The sequence below is a fragment of the Dama dama genome, chromosome 11 (genome assembly GCF_033118175.1).
Source record: "Dama dama isolate Ldn47 chromosome 11, ASM3311817v1, whole genome shotgun sequence".
Lineage (NCBI taxonomy): Eukaryota > Metazoa > Chordata > Mammalia > Artiodactyla > Cervidae > Dama > Dama dama.
In genome coordinates this window covers 39,353,663-39,358,574 of record NC_083691.1, presented here as the reverse complement: position 1 = coordinate 39,358,574, position 4,912 = coordinate 39,353,663, and positions in this window count along the sequence as shown.

The following is a 4,912-nucleotide window of genomic DNA, read 5'->3' as shown; positions in this document are numbered from 1 at the left end:
GGTCTCTCCAGAGTCTAAGCTTCATCTCTTTATTCAGGGAGACCTCTCTCCATGAGCCACAGCCTATTATTATTCTCAAGGCTATAAACTGTAGCAATTGTAGGGCTCAATTCAATTGTCTCATCTCTCAAGCATCTCTGTCCTTTGATGCTTGAAGTCCAATGGGTTGATTTTTATTTATATCAGAGGAGACCATATCTGGCCTGTGTTACTCCATCTTGACTGGAAGCAGAAGTCCCAGAAATGCATGTGAGCATCGCTTAATCCTCCTTCTTATAGAGCTACTATCTGGGGAACAGGTCTAATGTATATTAAAATGGTAACAACTAGGAAAACATGAAAAAAAAAAATAAGAGAAGGAAGAATGTGCAGTGAAATACCACATCTTAGTTATGCTGGAGCTGAAAGATATCAAAAAGAGAAGGGAATCACCTTTACTGATTACTACATTACTGGGGGTATATGAAACAGGCCTTGCTACATGAAATTCTCATCTATTTGGTGAGGAAGAAAAAATCAAGGTAAAGTTAGTAAGGAAAAATAAAGCCATTTTTCCAACTCATCCCTCTTCTCTGTGTATACATGTTGCCTCTTAGTTCATTAAGCGATGTGACCCTCCTCACAAAGGAGGGTCATCAGCAGATACAAGGGCCTGTGAACACATCATGGGATGTGCTCATTATACCACAAAGACAGAATAGGGACCAAGCAATCACAGGGCAACACAGAAAATTGTTTTATAAGCTGACTTTTACAAATTGATTTCAAAACTGGGGAGCAATTACCATTAAGCAAAATAATTTGCTGCCCCGAAGAGGGTAGGGCAAGGCAGTAGGTCCAAAGATAACCTAAGCCATCATTAGAGAAATCCAGTTATTTAGTCAATTTTACTTATTTACAGGACTAAAGATTAATGAGTTCAGATACTCACTCAGACAGTAATTAGGTTTCAAAAACATACTATAACACAATCAATCATGGCTCTTGAACATAATGGCATTAGGGCAGAGCCCTCTTTCAGCTCCAGTTATTAGCAAGTGATTGGTGAACACTGGGCTAAGCTGAGAGGCTACCCTAGGGCCTTGCAATAAAATGAAAGAAGACCCTTAAATAAGAAGAAAGAGTATCTTTGATCCTTTGTCCTTTGCTTGGATATTCTGAAATACTGTGCTAAGGATGTGAGATTTATATAACAGAACTTTAATGATTGGTGGCATTTTAAAATGTAGTTGGTCTTTCACTTGAAACACAGCCTTACTTGATAATCTAGCTACTTACAGTCTTCTGAATCTAATCTTTGGGAGATAATATCACTTTCTTTTAGATTTTTTGAAAATTTACTTTCTCATGACTTTACGAGTAAAGATAATTCAAGAGCTTTATAAATATATTGAGACCTCATGGCACCAAAGAGAAAGCCAAAAAAATAAAAAAGCCAAAGAGCTTTAAATGAAGAAGTATTTTTAATCTGCTTCTACTTAGCAAAGAATGGTTTCTCCTGTCATGAAACAGAGGAATTAGGTAAAGGTACAAGTCCTACACTTGTGGAAATTAGGATGGAGAAGAGACATGAGAAAAAAGAAAGAACAGTAAACATTTGTGGTAATTTTAGATTTACAGAGAAGTTGCAAAGATAATAGAGAGTTCCTACATATACTTTACCCAGCTTCCTTCAATACTGACATCTTACATGACCATGACATACTTGCCAAAACTAAGAAATCATTATTGGTATGTTACTATTAAGTAAACTCCACACTTCATTTGGATTTCACCAGTTTTTCCACTAGTATCCTTTTCACCATTCCAAGATTCAATTCAGGATGCCATTTTGCATTTAATTATGCCTCCCTAGTCTCTTCCGGTGACACCCACTCAGTCTTTCCTTGTTTCCCATGACCTTGGCCATTTTGAGAAATACAGTCAAATACTTTTTAATTTAATTTTTTTGGAGTATAGTTGATTCACAATGTTGTGCTAGTTTCAGGTCTACAGCAAGGTTAATCAGTGTATATACATATGCACACACACATATATATATAAACACAGTGTGTATGTACATACATATATATATGATCAGTGTATATATATATACACACACACACATATATATATAAACACAGTGTATATATACATACATATATATATAATCAGTGTATATATATATATATATATATACACACACATATACACACACACACATATATATAAACACAGTGTGTATGTATATACATACATGTAATCAGTGTATATATATATATATATATACACACACACATATATATATAAACACAGTGTGTATATACATACATATATATATAATCAGTGTATATATATATACAAACATACATATATATATATATATACATATATGTCAAGTTCAGTTCCCTGTGCTATGCAGTAGGCTCTTATTAGTTGTTTATTTTATATACAGTAGTATGTATTGTCGATCTCAGTCTCCCAGTTTATCATCCCCTCCTTCCTCCTTGGTAACCGTAAGTTTGCTTTCTACATCTGTGACTCTGTTTCTGTTTTGTAAATAGTTTCATTTGTACCATTTTTTAAAAGATTCTACATATTAGCAGTATCATATAATATTTGCCTTTCTCTGCTGACTTACTTCACTAAGTCTGACAATCTCTAGTTCCATTCATGACACGGCAAATGGCATTATGTCCTTATTTTTTCTGCTGAGTAATATTCCACTATGTGTGTGTGTGTATGTATGTATATCACATATATATGTATATACATATATACATTGCATCTACTTCATCCATTCATCTGTCAGTGGATATTTAGGTTGCCTCCATATCTTGGCTATTGTAAGTAGTGCTAATATGAAGACTAGGGTGCATGTATCTTTTTGAATTAGAATTCTCTGGATACATGCCCAAGAGTGGGATGGATGGACCATATGATAACACTATTTTAGATGACCTCTATACTATTTTCCATAGCGATTATACCAAACATATTCTTACCAACAGTGTAGGAGTGTTCCCTTTCCTCCACACCCTCTCCTGCATTTATTATTTGTACTGGTCATGTATTTTGTAGAATATTCCTCAGTTTAACAAATGTTCTCTCATGATCAGACTGGTATTTTGGATTTTGGGAAAGAATACCACAGATGTCAAGTACCCTTCTCATTGCATCATATAAGAGGGTCTATGGACATCAACATGATTTATTAGTGTTGATATTTCATCTTGCTCACTCAGTGAAGATGAGACCTGCCAGTTTTCTCCACTGTAAAGTTCCTATTTTCTCCTTTTCATACTCTATTCCTTGGAAGAAAGTTATTACATCTAATACCCACTCAAGAGGGAAGAAGGGAGTTAAGCTTTATCTCCTGGAGAAGGAAAATCAACTTACAGTATTTAGAGTTCTTCTTCCAGGATGATTTGCATCCTCTCTCCCATGTGTTTATTTATTCAATCTTTTCCCTCACTTATTTTAAATAAACATGTTCTCCTAGCTGCTTCTCTCTCTATTGGGTTTCATGTCAAATTATAACAAGCTCATTAACTCAAGCTGTGTTGCAAAGACGCACCGGACCTCTTCAGAAGACACATGCTTGTCCTTCAAGAAGCCACTGTGCAGCTTATTAAATTTGTAATTTTACTTTTCAAATGCTTTTCTTGCTCTTTTGAATGTAAAGTTTATTTTTCTGCAGTTGTTTGCGTACACTCCAGACATTTCCTTTTCTGTAATATTAGGTCTATCTCTGATGCAGTTAATTTTTTTCCTACAGATTATGCAGGTTATGGAATTAGTCTAAGACATGTAAAGTCAGACAATGTCTCCACAAGTTTTTAAGAACGGCTGAAAAAGAAAACTGTAACATTAGGATCATTCAATTCAGCAGTTGTTTGGTTTCCATAACAGCAAACAAAGGATTTGACTGACTTTCTCTAAACTAATCATGTTTCAATTTGGACCTACAATCCCTTTTTCCATGTGAAGTGAAAGTGAAGTTGCTCAGTCATGTCTGACTCTTAGCGACCCCATGGACTGCAGTCTACCAGGCTCCTCTGTCCATGGGATTTTCCAGGCAAGAGTACTGGAGTGGGGTGCCTTTGCCTTCTCCTACCATGTGAAAGTCCATGTGAAAAAAAAAGAACTTACTCACCCCCACCTCCCTACATAGTCTCCTCTCCACCTAACCCCTCTCCAAGGAGAAAGAAAAATCCTTTAAATTTCTAAATTTCATCCTGAAATAGCCTCAGAAGAGCATAGGGGTTTGCACTTTAAGTTTGGTTTATCTGAGTCTCGATCAGCTGGCTTCCTGAATGAGCCACACCAAATTCCTTGTGTCCTATGCCAGGCTCCTGTGAGTCACAAGTCCAGTCCTGTTTTCTTACCAGCTTTTCCAGGGAAGAGCAACATGAGACCCATGGGACCTGCATTCCAGCTCCAAAGAAGGGTTCTGCCAACAAGGCATTGATTTCAAATATGGGTAAAGGCATCCCCTTGGTGTGTCATACTGAAGGAATATTACCAATGCTAACATGTGTTGTAAGTCAGCCATTCCCTCCTTCTGTTGATAATAAGAGCTTAAAGGAAGAACAGGGAGGCGTCTTCCTGGCAGATGCCCATCCTGTTCTTGGTACCCACCTGGACCTGCTGAGGATAAAGAGGATGTAGATCCCTTTATTCTCCTCCCTACCCACTGATGTTCTTTCTGTCAAGAACCCCTTCTTTCTTCTCTTCTCAATCTCCTTCATCTTTCAAGGCCAAAAATCACTGGATCTTCTTGCAAAGTTTTCCATAGATTTCTATCCTTTAGAAGTTCTGGTGTCTAAGCATATATTCTTTTTATTATATACTATCATGTTGCTCTTTCAAATGTGTTTTTTTTTTTTATTCCAATCCAGCAATTTGAGGTTTAAAATAAAAAAGTCTTCCA